This window comes from Mytilus californianus, unplaced genomic scaffold (assembly GCF_021869535.1).
Source record: "Mytilus californianus isolate M0D057914Y unplaced genomic scaffold, xbMytCali1.0.p SCAF_8, whole genome shotgun sequence".
Taxonomy (NCBI): domain Eukaryota; kingdom Metazoa; phylum Mollusca; class Bivalvia; order Mytilida; family Mytilidae; genus Mytilus; species Mytilus californianus.
This window is the reverse complement of record NW_026262734.1, coordinates 5,612,702-5,639,595: the sequence shown is the minus strand read 5'-3', so window position 1 is coordinate 5,639,595 and position 26,894 is coordinate 5,612,702. Positions and strand designations below refer to the sequence as shown.

At 33.7% G+C, this 26,894-nt stretch overlaps 1 protein-coding gene across 1 annotated transcript in view; it reads left to right on the top strand.

Moving 5' to 3' along the window:
- LOC127711850 (millepora cytotoxin-1-like) overlaps positions 1-26,894 on the top strand; it is a 189,182-nt gene that overhangs the window by 4,173 nt on the left and 158,115 nt on the right. The gene's annotated exons all lie outside the window — the stretch shown is intronic.

Sequence of the window (26,894 nt, the reverse complement as noted above, 5' to 3'; positions counted from 1 at the left end):
TTTACAAATGTAGAAGAATCCAAACGAGAACATAATATATATAAACAAGTCTAAATTGAAAACAACGTTCAAACATATGATTGCGTTGGATAAAAACCGCAATTTTTATACGTGTGCATGCAAAACAAACTTCTTGTTAGAGGGGTCTAAATACAGCACAAACAACATTTTCCAAAAGACCAAAAGAGTGAAAAAGTATATTTTAGCAAAACGCATTTGACTAACAGATCGAACAACAAATGTTCTTAAACCCTGCTGACTGCCATTGGCAATTGCCAAATAAACGGACCACCGATGTAATAAATGGACGTTAACTTTAAATTTAATACTGAACAGAAAACAATAAACTTGCGGAAAAGATGATATACCGCAAACAAAAGGTGCAAAGATTTTTGTACACCATATCCGGATTTCGACAATTAATGTCTCTTCAGTGATGTTAGGAATCGAAACGGTATTTGAAAAGCCATACAATTTACCTCAATTTAGGATAGACTCCTGAATTTTGAGGAGTCAAAATAGGATGAACGGATCATATAAACCCGAAGGCAAATATAATACAAGCCCAAACCAAAAAATATAAACAAGTCTAAATTGAAAAAAAACGTTCAAACCTATGATTGCGTTGGATAAAAACAGCAATTTTTATACGTGTGCATGCAAAACAAATTTCTTGTTAGAGGGGTCTAAATACAACACAAACAACATTTTCCAAAAGACCAAAAGAGTGAAAAATATATATATATATATATATATGCATGTTCTTAAATTTTAATTTCATTTCAGAGATCGACAATACAGCTGGGAAATATGCAAGTTGGTTAATCGTGAACAGTTTTCCGTAATTTGAGGATTTGAAGAGTTTGAAAACTTTAAAATTAATAGCCTTTTTTATGATTAATACTTCTTTGTTCAAGACATACACAATAAAGTTTTTGATTAGTTAAAGGTCTTAGTTAGAAAGCCATAACCGGCTTACTTTTAAATACAAACTCAGACCTAACAATTCAATAATATGCCCCAGAATAGGAGATTACAAAACTACACACGTATTGAACTATTGAAACAACTCTTTGATGGGTCCATATATGGTTTGTTGCAAGTCAAAATGTTTGCGCTATTCAGCATTCCATCATTGTTAAATAGCAGTCCAATTTTTACCGTCCTTCATCTTGGTCAACCTAATGTATTAATTTTGTATTTCTCGTCGTTCTAATTATCTTATTACAATTGGACGTTAAATTAAGACAACAGTAGTTTACCGATGTTCAAATCTCTTTAATCGTTAAGGAAAAGACAAATCAAGGTAACAAAGAGAAACTTCGAAAGGAGCGAGACCGGTTTATTGGACAGGGTAAGCTTCAAAAAGAGCGAGACCGGTTGATTCGACAGGGTAAGCTTCAAAAAGAGCGACACCGGTTGATTCGACAGGGTAAGCTTCAAAAGGAGCGAGACCGGTTGATTGGACAGGGTAAGCTTCAAAAAGAGCGACACCGGTTGATTGGACAGGGTAAGCTTCAAAAAGAGCGACACCGGTTGATTGGACAGGGTAAGCTTCAAAAAGAGCGACACCGGTTGATTGGACAGGGTAAGCTTCAAAAAGAGCGACACCGGTTGATTGGACAGGGTAAGCTTCAAAAAGAGCGAGACCGGTTTATTGGACAGGGTAAGCTTCAAAAAGAGCGACACCGGTTGATTCGACAGGGTAAGCTTCAAAAAGAGCGAGACCGGTTTATTGGACAGGGTAAGCTTCAAAAAGAGCGAGACCGGTTGACAGGGTAAACGTGTCCTGCTATGCATGCACCACATCTTCTTATATCTAACACCTGTCTTGTGAATTCCTATTGATTTACAATCTAAAATTCGGGAATAGGATTAGTATTATTTATGTAAAAAATAGACATAAATATAGGTCAATAAAGCAGCATAACCCCTACGATGCAGCCCTAATTTAAACCAGGAATGTTTTTAATTTTGATTAAAAAATAATTTCCAAAAAGATCGATTGATGTCCGGTACAAATAGTTTACCTGACACAAGTGATCACAGGTAAATAAGTATTAGATACAATACAAAGGTAACAGAGAAACAGGCCGGTAACAACCGTTGCCGGATAGTTTTTCTGCACGAGTAGTCAGTTTAAGGTCCGAGGCGATAGCCGAGGACCTTGACCTGACTACAAGTGCAGACAAACTATACGGCAGGTTGTTTCCGGCCTGTTTTTTTTTTTTTTGTTACCTTTGTTTTGTATCTGACTTGTACGACGTTTCAAGAAGGGAGAAGTACATTTTACATTTAGAGGAGGTAGCAAAACTAAAGATATTAGAAACTTAAATGGCCATATACCAGTTAATGTAAGTTACAGTTTAAACTCAATTTGTTTTCTTACTTCCCTTCAGCCGAGAGTTTTTTTCTCAAAAAATTCAAGAATCTAATAACTTTATAAAAAAGAACCATTTCAAGTTAAAGGTGAATGTTATACACATTTGAGACTTTTTGAAATGCAACTTCGCAAGTAAGTAATGTATAAAAAAAGATTTCAGAGGTAAGCAAGCTACCATTTGATTTTTATTGGGGGAAAAGGGGGAGTTAAGATAAATTCCCCCCTTAAAAATTCGTAAAAATCGTACGTTTGCCGCCAAATATATGAATTCAATATATATGAATTCAATAACTATATAAGTGTATCAAAAGAATGAATTTCCTATCTCATTAGTGAATGAAATGTTATGTCTTGTTGTTAGATACATATAGGCATATTTTTTGGATTAAAACTAATGTTCATGCTTATAGGTTTTTATATGTCTCTGATAGTGTTGATGAGGATTAAACACGTGTCATTATATGATCCAATCAGAGCTTACCGTCCAAAATTGATGAAATAAGTTGAATGATTTTCTTCAAGATTTGCTGCCTTTTTGAACATGTATTACACGGACACTTTTTATTTATAGGATCAATCGTGCATTGGTGAGTTGATAGGGATTTTATCTTTTGATTAAATTTGATTTTTTTATATATATTTCCTGTCTTTTTTATTGAATATAAACGTTGGTACCAGTATTTCTTTCAGCATTGTCCAGAATACTATTCATGTCCATTTATTGAAGAAAAAAAAAAACACATTTACGGACCGACCATTTAGCTTCAAAAGGGGGTGTGTTCTTTTCTGAGTAAGAAATTATTTAGTTTTTCAACTATATAATATATTATATATTTTTTCTCATAAATTTGGGGATCAAAATGTTTTTTTTTTAGGAAAAAACCATAACCCACCTTTTGAAGTTAAATGGTCAATCCCTTAGTGTACTAATATGAATAGTTACTGGAATTGTTTGAAAACAAATATAGTTATTGATGCTAACGTAAATATTTCAATTAAAAAGACAGGAAATATGTCGGTGAAACAAAACAATTCAAATCTAATTGAAATTTAAAGTGCCTATGAACTCACTGATCATGCACGAGTGATTCTATTCATAAAAAGTGTCCGTGTAACAACTAAAAAGTGTCCGTGTATCATCTAAAAAGTGTCCGTGTAACACCCGTTAATGTACTGTTTTTCTATAGCTCTGCTGGGGGCAAAGTCGTACAACACATGTTAGACACTTAATTAACCATGATTGTAATGAGAGGGGATGATAATAGTACTTGTTTGAATAATTTTATGACCTGAAAAGTGTGGCTGTTTAAGGCACAAAGTCAAGTCAAAATGGTTGATTTTTCTCAATTACATGAACGTTGAAATGGCAAATCCATGTAGAATGTCCGTTTCATGTTTGCCCCAGTCGGACAATGTCCGATAAATTTATATTTGTCCTGCAAATATGACCGTTATGGAAAGCCCTGCCCCTAAAAACTAAATATTACTAAAAAAAGAAACAAAACAATACTAATTTAAGATAAGATATTTTAAATGGTCCAAAAATTACTTGACCAAAAAAGTTTAGAGGAATAAACTAAGAATTAATACTGCAAGACAGAATGTTGGTTGATAGTGACTTTATCCTCTCTGTTTTCGACAGTTCTGATACCGTCAAACCAATTGCAAATATGCCAGTCTGCAACTTACATGCACGGAAAAAACAGTTGTGATAAATTCAATTGACGAGTTTTATCCACACCACCAAGTTAAAGAGGAACGAAAGATACCAGAGGGACAGTCAAACTCATAGATCGAAAACAAACTGACAACGCCATGGCCAAAAATAAAAAGACAAACAGACAAATAGTAATACAGATGACACAACATAGAAAACTAAAGACTAAGCAACACGAACCCCACCAAAAACTGGGGGTGATCTCAGGTGCTCCGGAAGGGTAAGCAGATCCTGCTCCACATGTGGCACCCGTCGTGTTGCTTATGCAATTAAAGGATGCATAGATTTTGATCCATTCGTTAGTTTGTTGATCAGTTTTTATTCAGTTGATTTATCACATCACTTTGAATTGAAATAAATCTCGGTTCCTTATCGATAAGTTAAGAATATTGTTTGGGATTAGAGCAAAACTATAACAGCTTCCAATTGCTTTTGAGCATTTCCATATGCTCAAGTCAATGGGTGTTTCGGATAAGCGAGATTTCTGAAATAAGAATGTTGGAAGGCAACACTTTTTTTTTTTAAGATGAACTCAATACAATAATGTATTTAGACCTATTTCTTTTTTTTATAAAACATTATTTGTTAAAATTGCAGTAGTTATTTAATTATCTTAGTTTGGACAAGAAGAATAAATAATTGAATTATCATCGTTTAGACATAAGGAGAGAAACTAATGTTATCCGAATTTGTATAGAATACATAGTACACATTATCAAGGAATAATAACTGTTCTTATCCAAATTCGGATAAGAAGAATGCATGACCTACCGCACAGAGTTAAGTATGCAATGTGACGATCCTTATCCAAATTCGGATAAGTATATCTATATTCAACATTAAGTTGTCTTTGCGTTATCCGAATTCGGATAAGAAGAAAAACAAATTGTACATAGGAGAACTTTTTATGATTTTCTTTTCCGAATTAAAGGTACAAAAAAAAAATGTGTATAACAAGCAGCCTTATTATGAAAGACTAGAGTAAACATTAATTTTCTTATCCTAATTAGTTAATAAATTAAAGTGATTGGTGATTTATTGTTGTTTGTTTTACGTCCTGTGGGAAATATTTCATGTACATGCAAATTTGAAAGCAAATTATTGACGGCACATTGGGTTCTACAAGTATTTCATTTGTCATTGGTTAAGGCGAGTATGTTAGACTGCAGTAGAAAAAATATCCCCCAACATGCCATCAAAAGGAACAATGAGGACCTCTACACCGATTGTTGCGTTTTTCAGTTTAAAAAGTTTTGCCAGTGCTATATTCTCATTATACATCAGAATTTATCGTTACACCAAATCGATGCGACTAGTTCGAATATGGTTAGCCACGGATGAAAGAAGTGAAGGAATGTTTTTTTTCTCTCACAGATCGTTTGTCGTTCTATTTTTTCTAGGTTTTACATGTCATCATATGTAATGCTTTAAATTCATAGAAAAATATAACAAAAAGAGAAACAAGATATTCCGAAATACTGCATTTTCACACAAAAGAAAATAATATATGAATATGCAAGTTTTTGTTGTATTTACTGATTCTAAGTTATCAGTTGGAAGAATGTATCTTGAATATTTAGATACGATTGTTCGTCTCCATTCACTTTATCATTTGGATGACCCTTTAACCATGAATCTGCATCGTTTGCCAGTTAGTATTTTACCAGTAAACAAATTATATATTTTTGAAAGTTTTAATATGTTACCAAATAGATAATTAAACCCGTAACGTATAGTAAGAGATGCAGATCCAGGATTTGAAAGAGGGGCGTTGCCCCTACATAGAAAAAGTTTGGAGTTGAATAGGTAAAAAGTGTGGATGATGCAACAGTATATGAAGCATCTCAAGAAGGTGGAGGTGATGTCCCCTCCCTTAAATCCGCCTCTGAGTGAAAAGAGTTCTTAAAGTAGATATCAGCACACTTTTTTCATTGAGTTTTGAATTTGCTTGTCTTTCTGCGTGTTTTGAAACATGACGATTCGACCGAATCTAGTATTGTAGTTAAGATAATCAGTACACACTTTATTTCTATGATTATATGTAAAAACTGTCAAAATTTCTGTAAAAAATGAAAATATTTAAGACCAAATCAAAACATGAAAAACTAGTTTATAATAGATAATTCTGTAACCTGACTGTTTTAGCTTTAATATGATAAATAGTATCGTCAAATAATTGATGCAGCTCGTTGTTATATACATTTAGCATCTGATTACTTTATGTCGTTGTATGTTGCTACTTAAATCTTGTTTACATATATATAATTTACAATTTACTTGTATATAAAAATTATATATATAAACAAATACTTTACCTTTTGTAAACGAAAAAAATATATATGTTTAATTAATTTCCAAGTTAGACAAGAACAAGACTCGATCACAAACTTTTTCCTGATTCATATACGCATGTACAGATAAAGTACTTTGACGTAGCTTTCCTTGTATTTGGGTGACCTAAGGTTGAATGACTTCTTGTATTTTTGTTATCGTAACAGCCTCATCTGTTTAGTATTCATGCCAATCATTACGCTCTCGATTACGCTGCACCTTTACTAGAGTGAAAAAAAAAAGCGAGAAAGGGTATACATAAAATGTATGCATATGGACAAATCCCTTTATTTAATTTAGTATTAGAACAAAAATCGAGAATTATTTTTAAAAAAGATTTCAACAAAAGAAATCTGACTATTTCCGTAGCGAAGAGGTATTAAGTTTCACCCTTGTCCGTCTGTACGTCCGTACGCCCCAGAATTGGTTACCATTCTCTAACTTAAGTTTGCCTCAGCCAAATGTTATGAAACTTAAACGCAATGTTTATTACCACCAATCAATAATCAAATGTGAATTTGGGTGGCGTCACTTTTACCGTTCTAGAATTATGCATAAACAGCACAAATCAAACAGCGATTTCTGGTTTAAATCAGTTGTGTTGCATCATTTCAATGCCTCCAATGTCTAAACACGCGGCTGTGTCTTTTTTGTGTTAGACATGAAGAGATAATTTTGTTAGGTTTGAGCTGACAAAAGTGCTAGCAGTTCGCAGTATCACTACATCCGGATGTTGACTTCGAGTTAGATTATAATATACTCGAGAGGGGGGGGGCACTTCCTATGTAATGAGTGGTAGAGATGAGTCGCTGGAATAGGTCACTATTTCATGCTCCATGATGTATGAAAAGGGTGAGAAATTCAGATTAAATATATCACTAGGTTGATGTTATCACTTGCTTGATTAAATCATAAGTATCTGAAACTATCAGGTGTCAGTATTTATTTTTGATGCGGTTAAAGCACAATCGTAAATGTATCGGCTATTTGTCCAACCAATTAATCTCTATTTATTCCAATGTAGTATTTCCACTGATGCTAGTTATAGATGCTATAAATATTGTCTGTTGAAATTTCTTCACAATGAAAGATATATAAAAGGGGCAAATAGAGGAAAGTGTTTAAGAATTTATTGAAAAAAGCAATGCATTGCAAGCCCCCCCTAAAAAAAATAATATCTCTTACTAATGTACCAGCGGTCTGTTTTTGTTACTTGATATATGTCAAGGTATATATTTTTGATAAAGAAAATATATGAAAAGGGTGGGATACTTGATGTCTCAGCTGCTCACCCCTACAGATACAGTTAAGTCTGCCTTAAATCTTGACTTATATTTAGAGATTAAAATTGCGGGTGGGTTGGCAACAATACTTTACGACAAAAGACATGATTTCAGGCTCCCAATTATGGACTTTCCGTTTCTAGGTAGCAAATTCCATCAGCTGATATATTTCTAGTCGTCTTAACCACAGGCCCGTTCTCCTGTTCCCCGAATGTGACCTATACCGATCTAGACTTATCACCGGTTGTGTACTTACATGAGCAATACGACTGGTGCCACATTGTAGCATGATCTACTAACCCTTCCGGGGCACCTGAGATCACCCCTGGTATTTTTTATAGGGTTTGTGTTGCTCAGTGTTAAGCTTTCTATGTCGTGTTTTTTTATATTATAGCTGTTGTTTGTCTTTGTCATTTTTTGCCATGGCTTTGTTGGTTTATTTTCCACTTATGAGTTTTGATGTCTCTTTTGGTATTCTTCGCTTCTCCTTTACAAGGCATGTGTGTTTAGGGCTATGAATTGACTATGCCTTTATATTAAAAACAATTTAAGAAGATACTTAAAATGAGAAAACAAACTAATTGCCTTTTATAGCAAACTATACGGTATGAGTTTTTTCATTGTTGAAGGCCGTTCGATGGTCTCTAAATACTTACATCCACTTCATTTTAACTGTTGTGGATAGTTGTCTCATTGGCAATCATACCACATCTCCCTTTTTTTATTATGGTTACTTATTATCTTAAAACGGATCTAGGCCAGATGATAAACAAACGCCTTCTGCTTTGTATGCATCATCAGGCAGGCGAATCCAGACTTGCTATTTGTCTAATTATTTTGCCTCTTAAGTAAAACAGGTTTAAATACGGAAGCGTATTAGCGCCACATAATTGATTTTTACATCGGATGACCGTGAGGGCATTCCGGTGTATTGTTGCCACAGTCATTTCCACCCACGTGACTTTCTTTTTTGACTGATAACCGAACGCAAAATAACATTCCTTATTGCTTATTATATATCAATTTCATCAATAAATATTCATGAAAATATTTTTTTAGAACATAGATAAATGATATGAAAATGTTCTGTCGTGAGAAATATATATATATATATATATATATATATATATATATATATATATATCAATAACAAATCAAGAATACCGAAAATTTGTGTTAACGCATGCGGAAGAATATTTCAAGAAATTTTGCGGGAAAATATGAATGCCAACTCAAGTCCAATCTATTAGAAAAATCCAATTAATACAGAAGAGTGTCCACCATGCACTTGCACTAGTACACTATTATTAGAATAGTAAAAAAGAATGATATACAAATGGATAAAAAATTATATATACAAATATTAATATAATATAAAACAACACTAATTTGTATCCCTTCAATATAATAATTATTACGGTGAGGTTGAATACCCTGTCATTTATTCATCATCTACGCACAAACTTGTCTCTATATATATGTACCTTAACCTCACTTTTTTCTGAGACAAGACTTTTGTGCTTGTGACCATCCACGAGAACTTGCGGTCATCCGATGTTTAGTACTTCAGTACTTTGATTTTTTATAAAAAAGAATAGGTGGTATGATTGCCAATGAGAAAAATTTTCACAAGAGACCAATTTTGTCTTGAGAATTATTTTAGCATCAACAATAATATTAACATTCTTAAAAAACTACGAAATGGTACATTGAAACTTAATGTTGAAGTTGGTCGCTTCTCTGATATACCAAGAGAAATGCGTCTATGTATGTTGTAATATGCAATGTGTTGAGAATGCATTTCATTTTGTATTGGTATGTCCAGCATATAGGGCAATTAGAATATTTTTTTCTGCCACACTATTATTGGTCATGGCCTAATATTTTTAAACTATCTTGTTTGTTGAAAGCTAATTCTAGATCGCTAACAATTAAGCTCTGTAACTATTTGAAGAATGCATGGAAAGCTAGATCTGATATTATTGGTTAGTAATGTTATTATTGTATTGTTCTCTGTTATCAGTCTTTTGTCACATTGTGTATATATTATGTATTGCCATAGCATGTTCTATATGCTTTTGCAAATAAAATATACATTCATTCATTCAATTGACACAGAAAGTAAAAGCTATATGTCACCGTATGGCCTACAAAAATGCGCAAAGCCAATACCGCATAGTCGACTATAAAAGGTTCTGAAATGACAAATGTAAAACAATTCAAACGACCAAAGGTAATAACGCAAACATAGGAAGAAATATAATAAAAAAATATGCGGCACTAATATGCTTCCGTACAAGCACATATTGAAATACAAATATACATTTGAAAAAAATTAAAAAAAGATGAGATGTGGTATGATTGCCAATACTAATTATAAACAGAACTTTCTTACAATTTGACGAAAGGTACGTACGCTTGACGAATCATACGTTAGACTCGTTTCAAGGGATCCTTTATTTTGACATATTTAGGTAATCTTAATTGAAGCGTCATGGAACTTCGATGGTGTTTCATAATAGTGTTTGCAAGCCCCCCAAAAAAAACTCTATACTAATGTACCATTGTTTGTAAAATAAAAATACCACCAGGGGGAAGGAGATTCATAACTCTACAAAATTTCCTAAATATAGGCTCGTCAGGAAAAAAAATCCTATAAACAAAAGAAAGGTCCACAATTATTAGATGAAACAAATAAACGACGTGTAAAAGAATGTTCTGATCAACTGAAGATAATGAATATTATTATTAAAATCTTCGGAATACTAAGGCAACGACCATTAACTTTGAAATGGGGAGGGGGGGTTCACTTTTGTTTTCTGCGATCGCAAGAGTCTCATTTTTTTAAATATATAAGAGTAATATTAATAGAAAAAAACTTTATCGCAAAATCTTTTTTCCACAGATTTAGTTCACACTACTTCAAAACATCGCAGAATCCTTGTCTTGCAAATCACGATGATCCGCGTTGACAATTTGATGATGGCATACTCATTTAGAATAAGTGTGAATCTTGTCGTTAAATTTAGAGTATCATACTTGAATAATTTCATTAAAATGTTAATTTTGAAAACAATTCCCGCGCAAATGTGTGTAATCGTGGTAATCAATAGTAACGTATCGGACATAAGTGTATTTGAATTTTTTTCTTTAATTCAGATATCAAAAACGTGTTTTATTTGCAATATGCTTAAATTTTAAAAAGACATTCAAGTTTAATTCAGAAAAGAATGCTGTTTTACCGGATAAAAACACAGACTCTCAGCATTATCGTAGAAACGTGTAATACACGCTCCCTTTACGTTCGTTCGTTCCTTTCGTCAAAATGTAAGAAAGCTCTTATGAGACAACTATCCACTAGATTCGTAAGGATGTGGTCAACAGAGTTAAGCAAAACCTATACAGTCTTGTCTGAGCACGCATTTATTTCACGGTCAAGAATAACACGTTGTCTGAAAATTCTTTTTTAATCTTAAACTTTTCAGGTAAAATATTACATCCATGCACTATGTGATACAAAACAAGATTTAGTTTCACATATAACATGATTTACTGAAACAAGTTTATTTTGGATCAAAACGTGTTTGGTTTTTTCACATAAGGTTATGTGTCGCCTTTCGTGTTTTCATCTATTCAGTGCACATTTAAAAAAAAAGTTCACAACAAATGGACGTTTTTAACGACCTTGACTGGCTATATAGCCCTTGCACGGTCGGCCCTAGCTTGTGCCTTTTGGGGCATTTAATAATTTAATTTTTACCATATGGTAATTGATATAATTTAGAATGACAAAAAAGGTTAAATATACAGTAAAATAGAGTAAAAATTTGAATAATTTAATGAATAAATAAATTGATGAATAATTTAATAAATAAATAAAAGAAAAGAATATAAAAATAAATAAAATAAAAAAATATAAAAATACTTATTTTTTTAGAAAATCAAAGATAAATAAAAAAATATATACGTAAAAATAAATAATTGATAAACACGGAGCCACCAAAAGTAGGAACAGGAGGAAAGCTAGGCCAAGCAAACAGCAGTGAGCGGCAGCAACGTTGTCCTGGTACACCAGCAGCCAAGTAAAGAGCGGATAATTTTGATATGCCAAATTGTGTATGTGAATTTAGTTGCCAAATATTTTGTGTAAACCGAAATATGCCTAAATTTGTGTATGTGAGTTTTTGCAAAAATAGTTAGTTAAATGTTTTGTATGTTTAAGAAAAAGCGAAGTAAATAAAATAAAATAAAATAAATAAAAAAACAAAGGATGTATGTATAATTTTGACTGCTTTGTGCTAGCCTACCGTAGTTGCAGGACTGTATAGTGCTGGTACACTGGAACAGGAGCGGATCTAGGATTTCTTGTTTAGGGGGCGCAAAGTTTTATATTCGGCGAGCGGAGCGAGGCGAAAAATTTTTTGAGGTTAAATTATTGAAATATTCTTCTGGGTGCAATGTAGATATCTCGAACTATTGTGTGGTAAAATTAGCGAGAAATTAAAGTTTCAAGCTGCAACCGCCTAAATCCATCCCTGACAACAATCTACAATCACCATAATTAACAAGAAATCTGTGAGCTTCTATTCATTGAGACTACCCCCATATATTTCCCAGAAAACGGGACTGAAGACAACAAGGATAGAGACAGACCTCAATCCGTAGTACACATGCTGACCCTCCATATTAAAAAAAATCTAGCGAATGTTATGTCAATGGTTGCTGGGAACACTGGTGTTGCATACATATTAGTCAATCGAATATCTCCAGGGGGGAAATGCAATAATGACGCAATAGATTTGTATGCGTCCTATTGGATCCTCCGGGCCAAATATCAAGTGACTGACTGACGGATGGACGGACAGAGGTAAAACAATATGTCCCTGTTCCGAGAAGAACCTCCGAGTTATGATGGCAAGGTCTCCTACAAAATGAAAAAATCTACAACAACCTCCTAACACCCCTAACTTACGCACTAAGGGATTCATATTGCATATATGAGTTTATAAAGCTACAGTTATAAAGCTGCAACCCCAAAAACAGAAGCTGAAGATCATGCGAACATTTTATTTTGATTTTGTGTTCCTATGCAAACCAATCTACAATCAAGACACCAGCACTTGTTGTAAAATTATCTATATAGCAATATCAGGTAATATCTTAACTAAACCTTGAAAGACATGGTGCTGGTATTTGTGACATAAAGAAATACAGGAATACCACCAAAAAAAAATTAAACCTTGTTTTGCACATCGTCAATGTGTCTTAGCCAATTGTACATGGTTTCAATAATGTGAAATGAAACCGGTTAACTTAAGAATTACTTTAACACTCCATAACACCAGCCCTGCCAAACATCAGACGATGGAAATGTGAAGAGTTGACAGATTGACGTGCGGACCGACGGACACAAAGTGAGACGAGACAGATCACAATAGCTCACCTGACCAATACTAGTATTAGATTTTGCAAACGAAAATTTCTACTTTTACCAGCGATTTTTAATTGTCCTTTCATAATATCTGTTTTCACTTTTTTTATTTTCGGAGATCGTGCCAGACTTTATATATACTGTGTTCGCCACAAACCACTACAATCAAAATGAGATGCGTTTACGAAGTTATGTTTGTTTTCTGGGGATCCCATGCATGTAATACGGTACCTAATTCGGCAAAATATTTAGGTTGCAAGTGAGAAATATACACAGTCACAGAGATACAAATTAATAAACTTACCTTTCGCTTGAAACAGTAATTCTATCTTTCATTAAGGATATTAAGAAAGAATCTCACCTGGACTGTTTTCTTGGCCGTGATGAAATTGTGAAAGTGAGTAAGGGATGTTTTGGAACTTCGATTATCAAAGAAATTAATATATAAAAACCGCAAATACAATTTAACAATTGTTTTTACTTTAACTGCTAAAACCCTATTATATTTGTCATCAAACGCAGCTCCGCGTTTGACACCTTCCTTTGAAGTATACACTATTCATAGAACTTAAATAAATCGTCAGTTGATTAGTAATCACGTTGATTTTGTTAAACTGACTGTTTTATATACTTTGAATGTTAAAAAAGATGGAATGGTCTCTTCTGATACTTAAATAAGTTGGAGATAACCCATGTTTTGCAAATTTTAGGGAGGGGCGCACGCCCGCCACGTCCCCGCCTAAATCCGCCCCTGTTGGAACGCTGTCTGCAGGAAGGCAACGCCCCACGCTAATTAAAGCTGGGCTAACACAAACCAGATCTTGCGAAGTACCATTTTTTAAGTCTTCGATTTGACTTGCGGCTTAATGATATCATAGGAACAATTTATATATAAGGGCCAAATTAAAGTTAAACCATTTTGACAGACATATTTCCTTTTTATTTCTTATGGTTTCCTCCTATTAATAATACAACGGATATTTTCTCAGAATTTGCCGTTAAATTGAATTTGATCGCTTGTTATAGTTAAGTTTTTGTGTTTTGGTCTGTATTTCCTATACTGTATGCAATAGGTCTACTATATTTGGTGTATGGAATGATTTAAGGTGTACATGTCTAGCATGTAGTTCATTGCTGAGTGTTAAGATTTTGTGTTTTGGTCTGTTTTTCTTAAACTATAAGCAATTGGTCAACTAGATTTGTTGTATGGAAGGATTGTAAGATGTACATATCTGCCTGGCATGGTTCATCTGACCTTGACCTCATGTTCATGGTTCATTGGTCAATGTTTAGTTTTCTTGGTTAAGACTGTTTCTTAGAAACTATAAGCAATAGGTCAACTATATTTCAATGTCTCTTCAGTGATTCTCAAGGCCAAAATAAAATTGAAAATCCAAAGCTTATTAAAGACAAATCCCTCTATTGTATATGCGCACATACAAGCGCAACATTACTATGCCGTCAGCGGTTTATGAGGTCGCGGTTTCCGCGAACTGGAAACGTATATGAGAGTTATTCCTCTTTGAGCCGAAGGAGAAGGTGACAATCGTTTTGATTTGCCGAGAAGAAAATCAAATTGTTTTATAAATATAATAGATGTGTTCCTGAATTGGATATATAAATAAATTATGTGTATATTAATGTGAATTTAATGTAACTGAAACAAACAGCAAAACAGCAAAAAATAAAATAAATGGATAAAAAGAGAGTCAACTATGAAGCAATCTAACAAAAAAAACACACAAAAACGACTGTCAAGAAACGAAACCGAATCTGGATACTCGACAACAAGATGAGCCAATCAAATTATGATATACTAATAGTCTTAATTTCCTACATGTATGGACTGATCTGTTCTTTAGAGTCAATCTCTTTAGTAGGTTTTTAATTGTTTTTATATTTCCACAAATCATTACGAAAGTACGAAAATCATCAATCATGTCATCAAAATTCAATGTATCTATAGCAATATTGATATTGCAAATTGCACTGACGTATTTTGAATGTGTATGGCGCTTACATTTTTACACGAGTATAATAATAGATTTCGGATAAACGCCAACAAAACAGTAACCCAACGATGCATACGTGTAAAATAAAGTACTTCTAAAGAAGTCAACATATGCGCAACTAACATTGTAGGTTTTTTTAATTGACCATTCTGTTCCGATTTGCTAAGTTTGAACGCCTGTGAATTTGAACTAGCAGGTACTAGGTGCGCAATTTTTGTATTAAAAAACATAATCGTGTCTGTGGTTAAAAGTTGTCGGAATGAAGATTTAAAGAGGAATGCATATGAAAAAAAACAATTAACAAGAGTTGATTTGAGAAAAGAGGCCGGACTAAGTTCCATTCATAATCACGGTATGACAGCTGTATGAGCATACTCAGATTGAAGTTCTATAGCAACATTACGGAATATTTCGATACTTGTGATTAATTCATAAATGCCTATGGATGAATGATCAAAACAGAAATTATTTTAATTAGACCCCGTTAAAACTTGCACGGAATTGAATCGACCTTTGATGAGCATCTCTCGTTTACGATCTTTTTAGAACTAGTGCGTTTACATTTAGTATGCATTGCAATATTAAAATAATCGGTCTAACCATTTCGTTAACAAAAAATCGTAGAAAATAGAATAAGGAAATATTTGGTTAATTATATAAGCTTCTGCATTTATTAATTATCTTTTTGATTAACATGTCACAAGTCCTGAAACGAAAAAATGTCAGAATAATATTACTTATAACGGTCATTTCGTTTGAAGATGAGGAATTTGCAGAAAATAAAAAAAAAAAATTAATGAATAACTAAAATTGAAAAGATATTTTTTAAAAGGTGCTCCTATTAACACACGTATTATAAGCGAATAAGGAACGAATAAGTAACAGGGCATCAGTCGAGCACTGAACGGAGTATTCACACCTTAATAGGGTTATTTCACCTCTGAGAACCAATAGCACCAGAGGCAAGAAAAAATAGAAAAGATTGTTTTAAAAGGTGCCATCTATAACACACGTATTATAAGCGAATAAGTAACAGGGCATCATTCTAGCGCTGAAACGGGTACACACGCGCTAATAGGGTTATTTCACCTTTAAGAACCCATAGCTAACACCAGAGACAAGAAAACAATTTGAAAAGATTTTTTACTACACGGTGCAATGTATTACAACATATAACCGAATAAGGAACGAATAAGTAACGGTATCAGTCGTGCGCTGAAACGGGTACAGGCTCCTGTCCCAAGTCAGGAGCCTGTAATTCAGTGGTTGTCGTTTGTTGACGTGTTACATATTTGTTTTTAATTCATTTTTTTGTTTCATAAATTAAGCCGTTATTTTCTCGTTTGAATTGTTTTTCATTTGTCATTTCGGGACCTTTTATAGCTGTATATGCGGTATGGGCTTTGCTCATTGTTGAAGGCCGTACGGTGACCTATATTTGTTAATTTCCTGTGTCATTTGGTCTCTTGTGGAGAGTTGTCTCATTGGCAATCATACCATATCTTCTTTTTTATATTAATCTTTTTAGAAGAATGACGCAAAATGTCGAATATATTTATTTGTTTTTTATCTTCACGTTCTGTCAATCATTTGAGAATATGGATGAAACACCGAAAGCAGTCATTTATAAGAATATATATCAAACTGACCATGCGCAGATTTATTTTCATATCTACATAAAACATTTTAGAAAAATCGATCGCGATGGATCTAAGCTTTCACACTTGAAGAAAGATCGATTCATAAAAAAATCGATCTTTTTAAAACCCCATTTGAGGTGGTCTTTTTTAGTCCGATTGAAGATCGATCTTTCCCATTTTTGCAATACTAAAGATCGGCGATCTCAGAAACTAACGGTCTTAATTGTTAGTGCTAACAAACTTAGATTTCTATTAATTTTGAGTAATTTTCGTCAAAATGAAAAGGAATAACATTCTTAACCGAAATTTCTTTCAGATATACTTTGACTGAAGTATAAAATTCTACAAACATGCTAAATTTATATAATAAGATATTCAACACACTCATAACAAATTTTGAAGAATCGTATTCAAAAACTGTGTTAGGGTAGGCACTTAAAATAAGGGTAGGTAGGGTAAGCGAAACACATGTTCTATTTTTTATTGGCCTAGGCATATTAACTAGAGCTCATTCAAGAAGAATTTCAGCATACTATGTGATGTAATTCGTAAGACATTTTTTTTTTAATTTCCTTTCACTGTCTTTATTGTCAATATTCACATATTCGTACTACAATATCGCTGTTCATTCAATTATATAAAAAAATGTCTTCACTATTTTAAGAGGATGAACATGATGAAGAGCTATAAACCAAAAAGGACAAAAATGTATGCCAAAGCCGGGCAAGGAATCAGAGCTTTGCACGAGGGAGATAAATTCCTTAATTTTAAATAATTTCGAAAATTTTGTAACAGCAAAATTAATTTTAATAACACAAAATCTGTATTTTCATGCCAGTACCGAAGTATTGGCAGCTGGGATAGTGATACCCTCGGGGACTATCAGTCAACCAGCAGAGGCATCGAACCAGTGGTAGTAATAACATAAACGGTACCAATTTGTCTGCACCAGATGCGCATTTCGACAACCAATGTCTCTTCAGTGATGCTCGAGGCCAAAATAATTGAAAATCCAAATTAAGCCTATTAAAAGAGCTATAAACCAAAAAGGACCAAAAAGAATACCAAAGTCGGACAAGGAATCAGAGCTTTGCATGAGGGAGATACGTACATTCCTTAATTTTAAATTATTTCAAAAATTTTGTAACAGCAAATTTTAAAAACACCAAATCCGTATTTTCATGCCAGTACCGAAGTATTGGCTACTGGGATAGTGATACCCTCGGGACTATCAGTCCACCAGCAAAGGCATCGGCCCAGTGAAAAGTCTTTTAGGGAGCAACCATTTAACAATTAAATTAATTTCTTCAACGCTATCAATCAAATTATGTTGTTCAAAATTTAACACTTTAAATGGGGGAAATCAGGATTCAGAATATATATTTTGTCCTCTGCTTGTTTTTCATCAGTTTGGGAATCAGAATATTATTTATGAAAAAAAAACATACCCCCCCCCCCCCCCCTTTAAAGATAAATGATCGTCCCCTTGGTAAAGTAACATTCTTGAAAAAGTCATTTTCATTTTCTAGTTGACGTGTTGTCCTATTTGTAATTACTGTGTTAAAATACGCGAGAAAAACTTCGCGCCTTCATTTTATTAGTGCTTTGACCCTTTATTTGTGATTTATTACACATTTTAGATTAGGAAGTTTAAATGTTATCCATCTGCAATAAGTATTAACCGAATTTCTTTCTGTATCACAGGTGGTTGTCAGAATATTCTGAACTCCTAAATTATAAATTTCTTGAGACATCGACCTTGTAATTTCTCCATCACTGGTTGATTGTACAGAATTCAAGAATTATATCAATATTACAATAAAATAATTTTTAATGGATTAAAAAACAAATTCATGCAAATGATCATGGTATATTAATTATGCATTATGTTATACAATTTAGAATAATTTATTAACGTAGAATATGTGTTCGTCTATGTGCTTATATATATAAACTATAATATTATGTCGTTTTAGTTTCTTTGAAAATAATTTTCAAACTAACTTCCCTTGTATAACTAATAATTAACAATTTGTTCTTCTTTCGTCTTTGTAGACTTGCTACAATTCCCTTTCTTTTATTTCATTCTTACAAACTTATATGTTTACTTAAAACTGCCAGTATACTGATTGCCCTTGTCTGCAGATGTCAGTATAATGGTAATCTCTTAGTTATAGCATAAAATTGTTAAAGGGGCAAAATTGAAAAAAAAAATAATAAAGAAGAGACATGTAGCAAGATTACTAATACATATGTTAGAGTAGAAAATTGAGGTCATTTACGAATCTTTTCTCACGAGCTATCAAAGTGACATGTTAATGAGGTTAGATAAACCAGTTCACATGATTATCTCATGAAATATGATTTTACCATCACTTGTTTGTTGAGGAACAAACTTAAGACAGACCTATGAATTTGTTGATTTTCATATTTTTGTAATAAATACTTAGGCAGTGGTTAACAGGTTTATGAGGTTAAAACCAATTTCATCATTTTGACAAACACTTGAATGTTCTTACATTTTGATTTGAGCAGATATGAATTACATAGGTTAAAACAATAAAAGAATATAAGGAAACTATTGATTTTGCGATCTACAAGATAGTTCAGTATTTGATTCATAGGAAACTTTTAAGGTTTAGCATTTATTTTTAATTATTATTTTGATTAATAAGGGAACGACCATTGAACCTCAAAAAAAAAGGGGGGGGGGGTATGTTTATTTTAGTCCCCTACCGACGAAGTCGAAGGGGATTTTATGTTTTTTCTCAAAAACTATTCTTATCCCCACTTTGCTGGGGAAAAGATTCAGGCCAAACAGATGACCAAAAAAATATATATTGAATCCAGATTTATTTCATACCTTATAGTGTTAAATATTACAAAAAAAATTTTTTATTGATAGCGCTGAAAAAGGTAAAAAAAAAAAAAAATAGGTTCGCGTTTGGCGAAAAAAAAATCAAACAATAAAAGATACCCCTCCTTTTTAGCTCACTAGGCCCGAAGAGTTTTCTCATCACTTGGCGTCCGTCGTCCGTCGTCGTCGTTATCTTTTTTTCATTTTGAACTTCTTCTAGACAACCACTGAATGGAATGAAACCAAACATGGCATGAATGTTCCTTATGAGGTGTTGACTAAATGTTGTTACTTTGTAGCCGATCCATCATCCAAAATGGCCGCCAGCGGGGGACGTAGTTTAACATAGGACCCTATGGATAATACATACAAATGTCTTCTTTTAGAAAACCACTGAATGGAATGAAACCAAATATGGCATGAATGTTCCTTATGAGGTGTTGACTAAATGTTGTTACTTTGTAGCCGATCCATCACCCAAAATGGCCGCCAGCGGGGGACGTAGTTTAACATAGGACCCTATGGATAATACATACAAATGTCTTCTTTTAGAAAACCACTGAATGGAATGAAACCAAACATGGCATGAATGTTCCTTATGAGGTGTTGACTAAATGTTGTTACTTTGTAGCCGATCCATCATCCAAAATGGCCGCCAGCGGGGGACATAGTATAATATAGGACCCTATGGGAAATACATACAAATGTATTCTTTTAGAGAACTACTAAATTGAATGACATAAAACATGACATGAATGTTCCTTATGAGGTGCTGACCAAGTGTTGCAACTGTGTAGGCAAAAATGGCGTCGTTTAGTCTAAATGACATTAAAAAATTTATGAATGCAGATGTTTTTATGGTATGGCAGCCTTAGTAGGACATCACTGTAGAACGATAAGCTGGATAAATATAAGAACTACACGGACAAAAACAGTTAAAGGACGACTATTTCATATTTTAGGAAGGGATTTTGATTTATTGGTGTTTAACGCTAGTTTCAACACTATTGGGCTATTCCGTTGTGGTCAGTTTAAATTTATAGATGAAGGATTGGGAAAGGAAGAGGGCATTATTATTCATTTTAATCTGTCGCTAATCATGCCTATTTTTCAGATCTTACCAGGCAACCATATTCATATATAAAATTCACCTGTCCCCCACCCCAAAAAATGAATAAATATCAAATGATTTTCATCTTATTTAACACATGTTTAAATTGATTGATTGTTTGCTGCTAATTTTTAACGCCCAGTGACAAATATTTCATGCATTTTTATAAAAACACGAGTTTAAAGTCCGGTATTTAACTAAGACATGTGATATGATTGCTAATGAGGCAACTATCCACCGGAGTTCAAATATGAAGAAGATGTAAGCAATTTAGGCAACCGTAAGGCCTTCAACACAAATGACAAAACCGGATGATGTAGAGTCGTCTATAAAAGGCTCGATATGAAAAGTGTGAAACAATTCAAACGAAAAAACTAACGGTCTAATTATACATAACAAAACAATTTACAAAATATCAAATATGAGTCGAGACATGAACCACTTTACTAAAGGCTCCAGACTTGGGACAGGCACATAAATAAATAGGGCAGGGTTGATATAAAAACGGAAATGTGGCATGATTGCCAATGAGACAACTATCTACAAGGGACCAAATTACACAGAAATTAACAGCTATAAGTCACCGTATGGCCTTCAACGATAAACGCAGCCCATACCGCATAGTCAGCTTTAAAAGGCCCCGAAATCACAATTGTAAACCAATTCAAATGATTAACTAACGGCCTAATTAATGTACAAAAAAATTAACGAACAACAAATGTGAAACGTACACAACAACAAACGACAACCACGACAATCCTGACTTTGGACAGGCAAATACATACAGAATGTGGAGGGGGGTTAAACATGTTAGCGGGATCCCAACCCACCCCATAAAATGGGACAGTGGTGTAACAGTACACCCTGTTTGTGAGCGCTCAACCCTCCCCGAAGATGGGACAGTGGTTTAACAGTACAATACAAGAACAACCTGCACAAATCAGTTGCAATTAGATTTACTCAAAAGATCGGTACGAGACACACACAAAAAAACTAACATTAAGACAATAGACACAAAGCACCGAAATATTAGTATTTGCAATTACTGGAAGTATGTTCAAAGCTAATTACAACTAGTACTGAAATAAATCTTGTTCTCCCGGACTGAAGTATCAATCAGTTAACAACCAACGAATTTATTAAATACAGAATAACATAGTCTGAGAAACGTCTGGTATACGTTGTATACGTTGTATACTTGCATATAGATCCATGTACAATGAAAGTTTTTGAAATGAGGTTGATCCGAAGGTTTTGACCATCGAAATTTTGCAATAGTAATAGTTAGGACCAGAAGATTTTCTTCGAGGACCACAAGAGAAAATGATTCTGATAACTTTCCGATATCTTTACTTTATTCCAAAGTAATCCAGTTTGGTTACTTAAAAACAAATTTGGATAGACACGATGTCCTTATTTATCATATTCCAGACAAACATTGACGAATTCGTATGCAGTTTATTATTCTTGAAAATCAATAAGGGGGGTTTTAGCCTGATTTGTTTAGCAAAATTGAGTTATAGGAAAGCACAAAGAAAAATGTTACGAACACTTTTTACAGTCATGTCTACCAGACGTATCTTCATTTTCAAAAACATCACCGTAAACTTCATTTATGTCATCCAAAATAACAAAAATCTGCTTATATTCGACGCGAATTAAATTTTTGTTTTATTGATCTACCGTAGAATATCACCAGAGGAGGTACAGATTCTTTTTTTTACTCTTCACTAGAAGACATTCTAGAGATGTGCAGACGAGACCAATAAAACACGCCCCAGGTATCCTACACAATTATTGATTCATTGAAGATGATACAAATTTTTTTAGAATAATCATTTTCTGTTATCATTGCTTGTAATTATAGGATGGGAAAGGTATACGTGTTTGCGGGGGATAGGAACGATGGTTTTTCTAGATTTGAACAAAATCAATAATAATAAAAATAATAAGCCAGTTTGATTTTTTTACTTTATTAATTACGATATCATACTGTCACCCCACTACTGAACCTCGTCCTGAAAATGTATGAAATATTTGTCATTGGACGAAAACAAACAACATTCAACCAATCTCTGCAAAACCCGCACAAAACTTAATTGTCTGGTTGTTTTTTATGCCCCTACGATATCAGAGGGTCATTATGGTTATCGGTCTGTGCGTCCGTTCGTCCGTCCGTCCGTTCGTCTGTCTGTCCTGATTCAGGTTAAAATTTTGGTCAAGGTAGTTTTTGATGAAGTTGAAGTCCAATCAACTTAAAACTAAATTCACATGTTCCCTATGATATGATTTTTCTAATTTGAATGCCAGATTAGAGTTTTGACCAACATTTCTCGGTCCACTAAACATAGAAAATGATAGTGTGCATGGGGCATCCATATACTATGGACACATTCTTGTTTTTCGGATGTTTCCAAAGGCTCCCACTGAAAGTGTTTGAGCACCCAATAGCATGTTCCACATATGTATGTCTGATACCCGAACGGTAATTGCAAGTTTATATTTTTACATAATATTCTTTCTGCTCTTGTTCTACACGTAGCTCTCAGCTTATTGCGTCAATAGAGGAAAACGAACGGAGAACGCTAGCGGCATTTCTATTTTACCTACAATGACAAAATCCCGAGGATCTGTAATGTCATGCCTAGTCAATTAAAGGCAGTTTATTAACCTGTAGAGCATCATCCTATAGTTATAGGAAACTATTGCGTGTAAACCTTATATGATACGTATTGTCCACTAAACCTGCGTAGGTATGCAATGTCGGTATCTGGAGGCTCTGTAATTGTCTTGTCTGAAAACGGCACGAACATTGCTGTCAGTTACCGCTTACGTTTCGGGTATTTTATGCCACCCTTCCACGTAGTTGTTGAGGGTGCGCAACCGGTGAATAGCGAGTCACATTTTACAAAGAACCCTTGCAAGAGAATTAACAATTAAAGTTCAAACTTAGTTTGTTTTGTTTTTGTAAAGACTTGGTTAGAGTTAAATAAAGTAAACAAAGAAAATACATGCTTTAGAGTGTGTATGACAGCAAGTATTGTTTGGAATGTTTGAAAGGCAGATCAAACGGGTTAGAAAATTACAGTCCTCAGAAATTACAGTGCGAAATGTTTTGAAACTTTGCAGGAATATGTTTAAGAGTCGGTTCTGCATTAAGTACAACCCGTCCAAAATTTTTGACCACGGATAAACACACCTGTAATTAAATGTCCGTCACTATTGAGTTCGAAAAAAAATTAAAATGTCAAGTTGGTTTAAATTTTAAGGGTTGGCGACGGCTTTTTTTTCTCTCTCATTACTCCTTTTTTTACGGCTTTCCTTCAAGGTTTCATATCCTTTCTGCTAAACCCTCGCCTCCTGTCAGTGTTCCAAAATGTAAAGAAGAAGAACTTTTAAGGGGTATATTATTTTTATTCTTCATGGAATAATTATTATGAAATGTCTGTTCCATAAGGAAAAATTATAAAGAAATTATACATGATAAAGTTTTCGAAGGGACGTTTGTTATAAGAAATCAATATACGCGAAGATTTAATTGATACACAGGTAATTTAAGTATTAGATGCAATATAAAGGTAACAAATGAACAGGCCGGTAACAACCGTTGCCGGATAGTTTTTCTTCATGACGTTTATAAAAAAAAAGAAGATGTGGTATAATTGCCAATTTTAGTCAGGTCAAGGTCTGGCCAGAACAAAGTTGAAGAGCATTGAGGACACTAAAATTCCAAAAAGATGTGCCAAATACGGCTAAGGTAATATATGTCAGGGATACGAAAATCCTTAGTCTATTAATAATGCACCAATATTCATATGAAACTTTAGATGCAAAATTGAGAAAAAAAACCTAAAACGATGACATTTTCTTTTTGTACTAGTGAGTTGAATTTAATAATACCCCACGCAACGAAGTTGCGGAGGGTATAATGTTTTTGACCCGTCCGTCTGTCTGTCCGTCCGTCCGTCAGTCCTGTTTCTTGTCATCGCAACTCCTCTCAAACCACACAACAGAATTTCATGAAACCTTTTTAGATAATAAGGACATACTATGTAGTTGTGCATATCGACAGGAAATTACGATTCAATTTTTTTTCTTGAAGTTACGCCCCTTTGAACTTATTTGCTTCAATGTACTTCTGCAACAGTTTGTCATCATAAGACACCGCTCGTGTAGTCCTTACTGTATGACCAACTTTAAGAGATGTTCTAATTGAGGACAACTTTGTGAAACCAACTTAGGACATAGATATGTCTTAAGACAATCCTAAGACATGTCTAAGTCCTAAGACAGCTTTTGAAACTGGCCGCAGATCAGACTAAATTGACATTACTTTTTTCGCAATTATATAAACCTAGTGATGTCTGAGTTGAATGGAATGAACATGATATTTGTTATGCAAATGACAATAGTCAACCATTCTCGACCGTTAGCTAATTTGGCATTTTCAACTTTTTTTTCTATACCAGCGTCACTGGTGAGTCTTTTGTAGCCGAAACGCGCGTTTGGCGCATTTAGAAATAATAACATTCCTTCACTTCTTTCATATCCCAACTATCATATCGGTTTGGCGTAACGATCAAAGCTGATGCCTTGTATATAGTGAACGTGTAGCACTGTCCACGTATAAAAGAACACCCACAACATCCTTTGATAGAGTGTAAATAAGACAGCTAGTATAACTCTTATCTGTTAAAGTCATTTATTTCATTCTTTTTACAATTTATTTTTGTATCGTAGTTCTCAGTAGTGTGTAATTTATCCGATTTCATAGAGGTCACAGCCTTTTAACATGTGTTAGTTTAAGTAGAATTGTATTATGTATTAATAGGTTGGTGCATTTTTGGTGCATATTTGTTGGCAATTTAGGTCAGGTAAACAAGTAGAATTAATTAGATCAAATTCTTGGTGCATAGTTGGTGCATTTTTGGTGACAAATGTTTATACAAGGACTCTGTTTTAGAGATGAAAGAATTGAAGGCGAGAAGGAATAATACAATATGAAACGTTCGAACGGATTATGTTATTCTATGCAGATTTTGGCAGATATTGGGAGGACCATTATAGATTCATAGAAAGGTTGTGCTACATTACTATTCATTTGTATTTAATTTTGTGTTTTTTTGTCCGCACAGTAAAGGACACTGTTGCATGGTTTTTTTCTGCATAGTATTGAACACTATGCGTGTTTTTATATTTTGTGTACACCGTATCGGTCATTGTTGCCTAATTCTTTATATGCGGAATGTAACGAAATCCGTTTGTGGAAATTTGTGAAAGTAATGTGCCGTGAGTGCCTGACATTTTTCCATGTGAATCTTCGAATCATATATTTTGTAAACTGTATCTTATGTAAATATTCGCCTGGAATGGACTGATAATAAACAATAGATTAGTCGATTTACTAGTATATTTTCATTTAACATCTCTGAATTATCTGTCGTCAAATTGTCCGTTATTTCAATGTACCCGGCCTGACGTGAAAGTTTTATGATACTCGACCGTCGTGGCATTTTTGTTGCCAAAAGTGGGATCCAACAAGAACAAACAGTGACTTTATATATTTCAAAATATGGATAACGAGATAGAAGACGTGTTTTAATAGAAGATTTAAACAGAAATAAGATTCAAGTGATAAAGTTAAAGTTTTTTTTGATATATTGTTGATGTTGCGAATGTTGGTCTGGTTTTAATTGTGTAAGCAGAGGATTTCAGTGTCACACCATGTAATTAAACAGAGGGACTTTCTGACGATCAGTTAACTGATTTACTACACGAATTAAGATTTATTACTGAAGAGTTAGTGTCAGAAACTCCTCTTTAAAATACAAACTGTATTGCTGTTAGTGACAGTGAAGATGACAATTCTTCTCCAGAAGCTAAGGTGGTAGACACAACTACAAATACAGAGATTTTGACTCTGATGACAAGAATATTGCATACATGGATGGGAGTATGAAGACAACTAGAAACAGCACTGTCTCCTATTCAACAGGAATTGATCCAGAAACAATAGACTTTGAACATTTGGCAATAACTGTAAAAGATTAAATTTCAAAACAATTGAAGAAACAGAACGCTCATTATGCTTGTGCTAACACCTTATAGAACTTACTGTGATTTAGCAGA